Consider the following 13083-nt stretch of genomic DNA (forward strand, 5'->3'; position numbering starts at 1 on the left):
GCATTGAAAGACCACTCAAATTATTCTGTGACAATAAGTCAGCAGTCTTATATTCCAATAACAATAGGAGCTCGACCAAATCTAAACATATAGATATCAAGTTCCTGACTGTTAAAAAAAGAGTGCAGAATGGACAGTTATCAATAGAGCACATCGGGACAAACTCCATGGTTGCGGATCCGCTTACTAAGGGATTGCCACCCAAAATGTTTCATGAGCATACTGCTCATATGGGTGTCGTATTAAATGATGTATAGTTTTAGTGGGAGTTTGTTATTTTAAATGCTCTTATGATATTTTTCAGTTATTAAGGATTTAAGGATATTTTATGCATAAATAAAGTTTGGATTTATTTGTACTATAATTTTGGTATGGTTTGATCTCATAAAATTTAAGGTGGACCAGTTGGAAATAGGCATGTTTTGATCACATTACATGAAATTTTCATGCTACACATCCACATCATAATTCATGTCATTCAATTGCATTGATATATATGACCATTGATGGGTCGAGTTACGAAATTGTAACAAAGGCCGCTTTGATCCTATATTGGTGTAATTGATGGACCGAATTGGTTACAGATACATTGTGATAATGACAGTAAAGTTAAACTCATACGGTTAATTGCAAAACATAATTATAAGGTTACACATATAGTCCAAGTGGGAGATTGTTGGATCCTTAATCCAACATTGGACTTATATGTGAATAATTATGTATTGCAAACTGTCAATTAAGGTTTAACCCAATTAAAGTGATCAAATATAGTTTGGATTTAATGTATCTAATAGGATGTGGGCCTTTTAATGTGTAGAAACTTATGGGCTCCTATTTCAATGATGGGCTGAAATAGGCCTCTAAAAGGTAACAGGAATGTTACCTATAAATAGGGTTATGGTCACCAGGTCACAGGTATCGATTTAGTTGTCGTATTTCCTAATACCACAAAATACCCCTTCCCTGATATCCCATCGTCAGGAAAGATACCAGAGAGAAACTAAAGGCCTCTCTCAAAGGATCGGTGAATACCTGTTGACCTAGAAGGCCACCCCAAATCTCTAGGGATTCAAGTATCAAGTTTATTAATATGGATTCAGGTACGCTTCCGCTATTTTACAGTTAATGTATTTCTTAATAATCGTCATACAGATCTTGGGTTTAAAGATGATGGTTTTCACCAGTGGTTAGATTTAGATTACCACCCTAACAATAAGTAGATAATTTTGTACAAAAATTAGCATGCATTTAAGTCCTGATTCTTGAAAAGAAGTATTACTACTAATTAGTAGCAATTTTCACTTCTTTAATCCAATCATTTTCTTTGACCATTGTATATTGGTAACATTAATTTTGCAAGTTCTCGTTTTATTGTTTATATTTATTATCTTAGAGTTTACATTTATTATTGTAATGCATATATTTTATGATATAATTGACACTAGTAATTGCAGAAATCCCAAATTCTCTGCTTCCACAATACCAAGGGTTGAAGAAGCCCTCAATTATTTTTTTTTCTCATAGTTTTTACTTTGTTGGTCATGGTTATTAATCTCCAAGATCAATGGTCATGATTATTAATACGAGATAATTAGAAGAGAAAGTGATCAAATTTAGTGGTTTGCTCAAGAAAGAAAAAAATGAAAGAAAATTAGAGAGCTAGCTTGAAGGTTCATTATATTTTGATCATTTATATTTTGATGCTTCTTTATTTTCTGTTCTTCCTAATCATAAAGTTTAACATATTAAACTGTGCGGGAATGGAATACAATAATTGTAAATAATTCTATGTAACCAGACCCACTACTTGTGAAAGGTCCACAACCACTTGAATGCGTCTGCAAGTGGTTTTTTGCTTTATTGAGGCAATATAAATGTATAATAGAGAAGGGGTTGATCCGTCTAGACCACTCTTGCTTTGGACAATAAAATCATCAAAGTGTCTTAAATCAGCCTAACCACTGCTGGTGTTGTCTTAAAACATAGACTTTTATGTGATCCCTAATATCAAATTTCCCTAATAAAATGTTGATGACAGAGTCAACTAATCTTGTTTATCAATTTCCTCCATTTGTAATTAGTTCAAGATAAATTTGGATTTTGGGTGCCTAGCTCCAATTCCACCTAGTTGAATAATTGATTATCATTGCCTGGGGTCCACCTTGATGCCAATTCCACCTAGTTGAATGGTTGGTTGTCTCAATACTCTTCTTCACCTTCTCACACCAGAAACAAATAAGCAATTTTCAGGAAAGAAATACTTTGCTAGCTCTGCAGTTAGTGAGATTTGTTTCTCTCTTAAAATTTGAGAGTGAAACTGACGAAAATCCCTCCATACGAGATGGAGATGGCCTCCACTTGCAGCATCGATCGTGTTTTACTGGTTCTAGAGTCGCTCCATAACAGATGGTATGTTCTTTTCGATGTTCGTGATGCAATCAAACACATGAAATTTCTCAAAACATTTCTTATGTGTGCTAGAAAGTGGAGCCTTGTTCATTTGTACTTGCAATCTGACAATGTTGTGAAGAAGGTGAGTCTTCCATCTTTCTTATCTTGTATCGAAGATACCTTTCACAAATCCGAGGAGGACATTCAGTCTCTTTGCCTTAGATTAGAAATGGAAAAATATGAATGGGTTATTCACAATTCTATTTTTGCTCGTGGAGTGTTCCGCGAAATTGAGAAAAAGATCACATCACTCAAGCAAGAAATCATCCAAATTTACCTTGCTTTGGCAAGCAGCAGGTCATTTCAATCAAATTCTTGTATGACAGATGATGAACTGTTGGAATTCATAGACCTCATCCTGCAAAATCTAGCAGATTTGACAAATGACCATATGAATTGGCGAATTAATAAATATGATCCTTTGAGTGCTCCTTTGAGTGCTCAAGTCCAAGATCTTGAAGCAAAGCTGATATTCTTGAAAAGCTTCATTCCCTTTGCCAAAATGCGAGGAACCGCAGATATTCCTGCCTTGCTATTGGCTCACTTTGAAGTGGTGGCTTTGACCGCAGCACGCCTCTCTTACATGTGGTCCTTTTGGAAAAATGTTGAGTACAGAAGTACTTGCAGCTTCAAACTCCTCAGCATCAGAGCGGTTGATTTTCATGTCTACGCGATTTATAAGGAAGTACTTGCAGCTTCAAACTCCTCAGCATCATTACATACAGCAGTGATGGATGAGCGGATATTGAACAACTTCAATGATTCTCTGATAAGTCGTTTCTGGGAGTTGTTATGCTGCAGCTCTAGCTTTGTGGATTCCATGAAAGATCAAATGCGAATACTCTATGCAGGCCTGAGGTTTTTGAGAAGCATTTTAAGGGAGCATCATGAGATGATGGATGAACAAAATGAAAAAATTGGAGCTCTCCTTGGTGAGGCAGGCATTATAATATTCTCGCCCACTCTGAGCAGAGTGATAGAAGGAGAAGTTAGCTTCTCAGGATCCACCCAGGTTCTTGATTTTTGTGATATGCTGGCTAGTACCAACATCCTTATTGTTTATCTCAATTCATATCTTTTGATGATTACAAAACAATTGGGTGTATCTAATACCTTTTGTAGAGATCCTTTTCAGAAATGAACCAAACAGGTCTGTGGAGTTAAAGCAGAAAAAGAAGAACAAAAAGAATGAAGTCTGGTGAGGATGATGTCGGACGCACAAAAGGAGAGGATCGGACGTCCGACATTCTTTGAGTTCATTCGGACGAGTAATAAACTCAGACTCGGACGTCCGAAGAAGACAAGCCAGGAGTTACTCGTTTAAATGATCAGGAGTCGGACGTTCAACACCTGTGTATCGGACGTCCGACAATTGTTGCTGCTCTTCGGACGCAACATTCTGGACGCATCGGCCGTCCGAAGAAAGTGAAGAAGAAATTTCCATGTATTCATCCTACCTTCGGACGCATAAAAACCAAGCATCGGACGTCCGACAGCACCAACGGCTAGTTGACTCTTCAGCTGCTTTCTGCCCGTTGACAGCATTAATTGAGGAATTCTCTGGTCTCCTATAAAAGGAACAAAGTCAACCACCTCACAAGAACTTTCCACATCAAGCCTACATCAGATCGTGAGTGATTCAAGTGCTAGAATACTGAAACGAAACATTTGTATTCCTTGCATGTGCAATCTTCGTGCAGTTGTTTTTCAAGTGTGACATAGCTTCTTCAATCGTGTAGCATAGTGAGGGTTTGCGAGTGTTTGTAAAACTTCCTTGCTTGACCAAGTGTGATTTGGGGCAAGAAGGAAGTGATCCCTTCCTTGTACACATTCAATTGGTTGCAAGTCTATTCAACTTGAAGTAACTTGGTATATAATAGTGGTGTTCAAACCTCAGTTGTGTTTGAAGCTTGGTTTGGTTCTTTACTCTTATTTACTACTTTTATATATAATTTGTTCGTCTCTCTATCTCACTAATACCTGCGCTATTGTATTATCTTGTTCATTGGGAGGCATTTGGGAAAAAGAAAGGCTGTCTGTTCAAAAAGGTAGAATATTTATTAGCAGGTTTTTGAAAGCCTAATTCACCCCCCCTCTTAGGTTGTTTTTGATCCTTACAATTGGTATCAGAGCGAGGTCGCGGGTTCGAGTCTCCCTGGCTGTTGCTGGGGGAGGGATTGTTGGCCTAATCAGCAACATCCCTCAGATCCCGACTCGAAGGGACTAACCGCCCAGCCCGTGGCACCCAGGGGTGCAGCCCCTCATGCTGACCGAGCGTGGTACGGTGCTTTGCGCTGCCATTGTGGTTAAGGAAATAAAGTTGCGCCTTCGCTAACAGCTATAGCTTTTGGTGCAATGGTAAGCGCTTGATCCTGACAAGTGGTATCAGAGCTTGGTCTCCTAGAGATTAAGCTCAAGCGGCTTGGAGAAAAGATGACAACCAGTCATGCTATGTTTGTTGAGGGGCAATCTGTCACTAGACCTCCCATGTTTACTGGTTCCAATTATGTTAGCTGGAAAGAAAGAATGATTATCTTCTTGCAATCCATTGATATTGAGCTGTGATTTATTGTGAATGAAGGACCGCATGATGCTAACTTTCTTGATGCAGAAACAGGCTTGTTGCGGCAAAAAACGAGAGCTGAAATGAATGCTCAAGATAGAACCAATCTCACATTGAATGCCAAAGCCATGAATGTTCTCTACAGTGCCTTAGACTCAAATGAGTCAATTAGAGTAAAAGGGTGCAAATCTGCCAAAGAAATGTGGGATAAGCTAAAAGAAATTCATGAGGGTAGTGACAACGTAAGAGAACAGAAAAAGTCCATTCTGGTCACCAAGTATGAATCCTTTAAGATGGAACCTCATGAGAACATCGACAAAATGTATTGTAGATTCAATGATCTGATTAAGGATTTAGAGGTGCTTGAGAAGGAGTACTCTCTAGGTGAAAAGAACAGAAAAATTCTGAATGCTCTATCAAAGGATTGGGAAAGCAAAGTGACTGCTATAGAGGAAGCCAAGGATTTAAATTCCTTATCCATTGAATCTCTGATTAACTCTCTAACCTCTTACGAACTGAAACTTAAATCTAAGTTGCAGGAAGAAGAAGACACAAAAGGAAGGAAGAGTATTGCTCTGAAAGCTTCACAAGATGAAAATGAAACAGCCTCACTGGATGAAAATGACTTGGAAGGTGATGATAGTGATATTGCACTCATCACAAGAGGCTTCAAAAGATTTCTCAATAAGAGAAAATTCAGGAAAGGCGGATCCAGCAATTCCTTCCAGAATCAGACTAATGACTTCAGGAATAGAGGGAAACCAGAATTCAACAAGAAGCAGAACGATAAATGTTTTGAATGTGGCCAACCTGGACACTATGCAAATGAGTGTCCAATGAAGAAAAAGAAGGAAAGCAAGATTGAACGAAAACCAAAGTTCAACAATTTCCAGATTACCTGGAATGATTGCAACTCAGAAGGCGAAGTTGAAGAAGAAGAGGAATCTGCTCAAGTAACTTTCATGGCTATTGGAGATGAAGAGGTAACACAATGCAATTCTCAATCCAATAGTGATAGTGAATCTGATGATGATGTTAATTCTTTTCTAGAAAAAATGCATATCAGCTTGAAAGAATCCTATGTTAAAAATAAAGAACTAAAGCAAAAAATCAGCTTTCTAATACAAGACAATGCAAGTCTTTTTCGACAAAACAAATGTCTAAAGCATGAAAATGATAACCTGAAAAAGACTGAAACTGATGTGCTTGCTGAACTTTACAAGAAGAAAAATTACTATGACCTACTCAAAAGTGAGCTATGCAGCTTAAGAAAAAGGATGGATGACTTATGTATAGTGTTACATCATGTGAAATAGAATCAGCTTCAAAAGAATAACAATGTATCTTATGTTAACACTCATCAAATAAGACTGAACCAAATTACAAATGAGTTTGCTATCCACAGAAGAAAGCAAGTCAGATTCATTAAACCTGTTCATTTGATTGATCCAATGATAATATGCAGCTTTTGTTGTCAATCTGGTCACATGTATAGCAACTGTCATGTCAAGAAAAACATGAGGAAAGGCATGAGATGCATATGGATAGTCAAGCATAAGACTAACTCTCAAGGATCCAACATGTAAAGGGTACCAAGTATTATCTTGTGGGTTTATGTGTAGGTGAACCAGGATTACATTGCTAAAGAATCAAAATGGTTCATTGATAGTGGATGTTCAAGACATATGACTGGTGATGCATCACAATTCATCAAACTCAAGCAGAAAGCAAGTGGAAAGGTAACATTTGGAGATGATAACAAAGCCAAGACTGTTGGTATTGGCGATGTTGGTAAGAATGATCAAACGTTTATCCACAATGTTCTTCTTGTTGACAATTTGAGCTACAATCTGTTAAGTGTTAGCCAATTGTGTGATAGGAATTTGTTTGTATTGTTCAAAAATCTTGAATGTCTCATATTTGACTCAAAGTTCAACATTGTTTTCAAAGGAAAAAGGGTTAATGATGTCTATGTAGTGTTTCTTGAAAAAATTGATTCCTCACATCTCAAATGTCTCAAAGTTGCAAATGAGGACCCATGGTTGTGGCATAGAAGGTTGTGTCACTTCAATATGGATTTGCTAAAAGAAATTTCTAAAAAGGAACTTGTGAGAGGTCTTCCAAAAATTAAATTTGAAAAAGACAGAATCTGTGATGCTTGCCAATTTGGAAAACAAGTCAAGGTTTCTTTTAAACCTAAGAAATGTGTTTCTACTTCAAAACCACTTGAACTTCTGCACCTTGATCTGTTTGGTCCTACACAGACTGCAAGCCTTGGTGGTAAGAGATATTGTTTTGTGATTGTTGATGACTACTCTCGATATACTTGGGTAATATTCCTTGCTCATAAAGATGATGCCTTTAAGAATTTTACCTCATTATTTGCTAAAGTACAAAATCTGCTTGGCTTGAAAATTGTTAGAATTAGAAGTGATAATGGGACAGAATTTAAGTTCTGTGGTTTTCCAGAATTTTGTGATCATAATGGTATTACCCATGAATTCTCTATTGCTAGAGTTCCTCAACAGAATGGAGTTGTAGAAAGAAAAAATAGAACTCTCCAAGAGGCTGCTAGAACCATGCTTAGTGAATGCAATTTACCAAAATATTTTTGGGCTGAAGCCATAAACACAGCCTGTTATACCATGAATAGAATTCTTCTAAGACCAATTTTGAACAAAACTTCCTATGAGCTCATGTATGATAAAAAGCCTGTAGTCAGCTACTTCAAAGTATTTGGTTGTAAATGTTTCATTTTGAATATCAAGGAACATCTTGGAAAGTTTGACAAGAAATCTGATGAAGGAATTTTCTTGGGTTATTGTGAAAACAAAAGAGGTTTCAGAGTCTATAATCGTAGAACATTGATCATAGAGGAGGCTATACACATTACCTTTGATGAATCTAATGGTGACATTTCTATGAGTTGTGGTGAAGATGATGACACAGGTGTTCAAGAAGGACTAAAGAAGCTGGCAATTAATGACCATGACTCTGCCTCACCAGATACTGATTCAAAGGATAATGATGCTCAGGTCAGTCCAGTTGAAGATGTAAATAATGGAGTTACCACTACTCCTAATGATCTTCCAAGAGCCTGGAAATTTGCTCATAATCATCCCAGGGAACTTATAATTGGTGATCCTTCTGAAAAGGTCAGAACTCGCTTATCTAGACACTTGATAGATAATCTTGCTTTTGTATCACATATTGAACCTAAAAATGTTGTTGATGCTTTGAATGATGACCACTGGATTTTAGCTATGGAAGAAGAGTTAATCCAATTTGAAAGAAACAAAGTTTGGACTCTGGTTGCCAGACCACAATGCCATCCTATCATTGGCACAAAATGGATTTTTAGAAACAAATTGAATGATAAAGGGGAGATTGTTAGAAATAAGGCTAGACTGGTGGCTAAGGGATACACTCAAGAAGAGGGAATAGACTTTGATGAATCTTTTGCACCAGTAGCTCGGCTGGAATCCATAAGAATGTTTTTAGCATTTGCATGTTTCAAGAACTTTAAATTATTTCAAATGGATGTTAAGAGTGCCTTCTTAAATGGATTTATAGACCAAGAGGTCTATGTTGACCAACCTCCTGGTTTTGAAAATGAATCCTATCCAGATCACGTGTTTAAACTCTCAAAAGCTTTATATGGATTAAAGCAAGCTCCTAGAGCATGGTATGAACGTCTGAGTGGATTTCTGATTGAAAATGGTTTTAAAAGAGGCGTTGTAGACACTACACTTTTTACAAAACAAAGCTCACAAGATCTTTTGATTGTGCAAATATATGTGGATGATATCATATTTGGTGCTACTAACGAAAAATTGTGCAAGGACTTTTCCACCATCATGCAAAAAGAATTTGAAATGAGCATGATGGGACAACTGAATTTCTTCCTTGGACTCCAAGTGGTTCAAAACCAAGATGGAACGTTTACAAAATACACCAAGGAGTTGCTGAAAAAATTCGGAATGGAGGATTCAAAGCCTGTTGGGACACCTATGTGCACCTCTACCAAACTAGACAAAGATGAGGAAGGTATAAAAGTTGAGGAGAAGAAGTACAGAGGTATGATTGGAAGTTTACTTTATTTAACTGCCAGTAGGCCTGACATCATGTTTGCTGTGTGTTTATGTGCTCGATTTCAATCCTGTCCAAAGGAATCACACTTGAATGCAGTAAAAAGAATCTTGAGATATCTTAAAGGAACCTTAAATTTTGGCTTGTGGTATCCAAAATGTTATGAACTTCCTTTGTGTGGATTCTCTGATGCTGATTTTGGAGGTTGTAAAATAGATAGAAAAAGTACTACTGGTATATGCAACTTTCTTAGAAATTGCTTGGTCTCTTGGTTTAGTAAAAAACAAAATGCTATCTCACTGTCCACTACTGAAGCTGAATATGTTGCTGCTGGTGCCTGTTGTGCTCAATTGTTATGGATGAAAAACACATTAAATGATTTCGGCTTAGTATATGAATGTGTACCCATGTACTGTGACAACACCAGTGCAATTAATCTCACAAAAAATCCCATTCAACACTCTAGGACTAAGTACATTGATATTAAGCATCATTTCATTCGCGATCTTGTCTCAAAGGGGATAATCCGTGTTGAGTTTATTTGTTCTAAAGAACAGATCGCTGATATACTCACAAAAGCTCTTCCGCTAGATCAATTTGTGTCTTTGAGAACTAAATTGGGTGTTACAGAAAAAATGTTCTGAGTCTTATTTCCAGTCAATCCTTATTGGACGCCCGATGAATTGAAACGGACGTCCGACAGTGTTCTTCATCCAAGGTACAGAAAATCCCTGGCTCGGACGGTTGTGTCGGACGCATCACTTCGTTCGGACGTCCGACACTCAAAAATATGTCCTATAAGGCAGTTACTGACTCTTCTCAATTCATTTTCCTTCATCAGTCTCGGACGCGACCTTTCAGTTTCTCTAAAATTTGAAATTCAAATTCCTCTCTCCTCAAACCAAGTTCCGAGAAATTGACTCAACCAACTCAATTACACCTCCATTGCTCACTAACCACTCATAAAAGGTACTCCTAACACCCAACTGCCCCAAAATTCCTAATTTACATACGAAACCCTAATCTCATATAACCCTCTCCCTGCGGCATCATAGTGCACTCTTGTTAACTCTCACTGTTCTTTCCTTCTATACACAACACTCTGCATTAAAAAGCACATCCACATTGCATCATGGTTAGGATGAGGGGAGGATCTACTAGTGCCGGACGGTCTTTTAAACTGAGGGATGAAGACATTGAAATTGTTGATCCACCTCCTGTGGCTTCAAAGAGAAAGAAAGTGACTCGTAGGGGCATAGTAAAGGAGACTGCCCAAAGAAAATTAGTTATTCCATCTCCTGAATCATCTGATGAACAAATGGAAAGGCAGATCTCTGAAGGGAACATTGCTGGTGGAAATGAGGAACCAGAGCAGGCCACCCAAGGTGAAGAAACTGTCACAAGGTCCTCTAGTAAAAGAAAAAGGACAGCAAAGGGGAAGAGAACTCCCCAATCCAAGAAAAAGCAATCTGCTGATCCATCTGGTGATCAGCAGAATGAAGAAAACATCACTGAGAGTCAGCCAACACCAGAACCCTCCATCCGGAAGTCTCCAAGGACAAGAACTGAGACTCAAAATGCTGGTGCATCTGTCACTCAAACCTCTAAAGGGACACGTTCTGGGAAGAATCCAGTTTCTCAGCCTGCACCTGAACCCATTCCTCTACCCAAGTTCATCGATGATGAAGCCAGAGACAGATTTGAGTTAATATCTCAAAAAGGTTTCATCACCCAAAGGCTCATCATTCCTTTTGAATTTCATAAGCTTGATCTTGAACCTGTCATCAAACTCTTTCAATTCCAGAAATGGACTCATCTCTTGACCATTCCTAATGTTTTCTATCCTGACATGCTGTATCAATTTTTTGCTAATCTTAGAAAGGGTACATCACACACTGAACTCTTCTCTAGGGTCAACTCTGTAGACATCATATTAACCCCTGACATTGTGAATTCAATTCTGAAAACTAATATTGAACCTGGTTTTAAGGGAAAAATTGCAAATTTCTTTTCATATGAGGAATTCCCTTCTGCCTATCATCACTTTTACAATGCTAAACTCATGACTTATTTTCAAACCAAATTCAACACCCCTGCTGAGGCAAGATTGGATGATCTCAGTCCTCAGAATCTGATCATCTTCACTATCATCTCGAATCTGTTGGTGCCAACTGATGGCCACAGAACAGATGCAAATAAAATGGAACTCTATCTTTTCTACTGCTTTGTTGAAAAAATCCGCATTGACTTTGGATTTGTAATGTGCAAATTTCTGCTCAAAATCAGCACTGATAGTCGTAGGAAGCTTTCCTATGGCAGATTTCTGACCCCCATTTTTGCTCATTTTGACATACCCTTTTCTGGCAAATCTCCAAAGGAAAGTGCTTCTTCAGTTTTCTCTAAAACTTATTTTGAAAGAAAGAATCTAAAATTTTTTGAGGGTCATTGGTGCTACAAGGAGACTGTGGCCGAGTCTAGAAGAAAAAATTTGCATGAAACCCCTGTCACTCCTAGAACTCCCCATGATCAGTTAGGGTATGTGTCTCCTTTCACAATTCATCCCAGAAAGTCTGCCAGTAAGTCCTTCTCTTCCAATTCTGAGGTCATCTCCCTGCTTGAAGACCTCAAACAGCATGTCATGCTTCTTGAAGATGGTCTCATGATGACCATGACCTCTGCCCAACAATTCTCTTTCCTTGAAAAAAGGAATCTTCTTGTGCCCCCTATACCTGAAACAAATGAGGCTGCTCATCAGAAAGAACCAAGATCTGAGCCCACAAGGCCAACCACTGGTGATGAGACTACTCCAGCTTCCAGTTCTCAGCCCAAGGATAAAGGCAAGGCTCCAATAACTGAGGAAGAAGTTGAAGATGATGATGAAGAAACTGAGGAAGAGGAGGACCCTGAACAGTATCGTCTGACCAGGAGGAGGCCTGGATCATCTAAAATCACTATCTAGGCACCACTAGATCACTGCACCTAAACCTAGGACTTTAGTTCATCTTTTGCATTGCACTTTTGTACTAAGTGCTGAACACCTGGATATTTTCTACTATCTATGAATGTTTTAACTAAGTGCTTGTTATGAATGATTTGAATGGATGTTATGATTAGTTGTTTGAAATCTGCTCAATGAATGAATGTTTCTGTTTAACATCTGCTACATGATTGAGTTCACACTGTGCTGAACATTGTCAATGAATACACTGATAATGTTTCTGATGGGACGTACTGCTAGCTCCAAAACTGGTACTCAATTTTGTGATGACAAAAAGGGGGAGAATTGGAATTGGATTTGGTTTAACACTGATAGAAGGAAGTAACTAGTTAGGGGGAGATAATCTCAGGGGGAGTTGAGCTGGATCAGCACTGATGGTGTGGATTGCGCCTCTTCTGATATACTATTCATGCACTTCGTTAGGGGGAGCAGGTAAATTCACTTCGTTAGGGGGAGCAGTTAAATTCTGTGCTCCATCCAATTGTTTTGTCATCATCAAAAAGGGGGAGATTGTTTATCTCAATTCATATCTTTTGATGATTACAAAACAATTGGGTGTATCTAATACCTTTTGTAGAGATCCTTTTCAGAAATGAACCAAACAGGTCTGTGGAGTTAAAGCAGAAAAAGAAGAACAAAAAGAATGAAGTCTGCTGAGGATGATGTCGGACGCACAAAAGGAGAGGATCGGACGTCCGACATTCTTTGAGTTCATTCGGACGAGTAATAAACTCAGACTCGGACGTCCGAAGAAGACAAGCCAGGAGTTACTCGTTTAAATGATCAGGAGTTGGACGTTCAACACCTGTGTATCGGACGTCCGACAATTGTTGCTGCTCTTCGGACGCAACATTCTGGACGCATCGGCCGTCCGAAGAAAGTGAAGAAGAAATTTCCATGTATTCATCCTACCTTCGGACGCATAAAAACCAAGCATCGGACGTCCGACAGTACCAACGGCTAGTTGACTCTTCAGCTGCCT

The sequence above is a fragment of the Coffea arabica genome, chromosome 3c (assembly GCF_036785885.1).
Source record: "Coffea arabica cultivar ET-39 chromosome 3c, Coffea Arabica ET-39 HiFi, whole genome shotgun sequence".
NCBI lineage: Eukaryota > Viridiplantae > Streptophyta > Magnoliopsida > Gentianales > Rubiaceae > Coffea > Coffea arabica.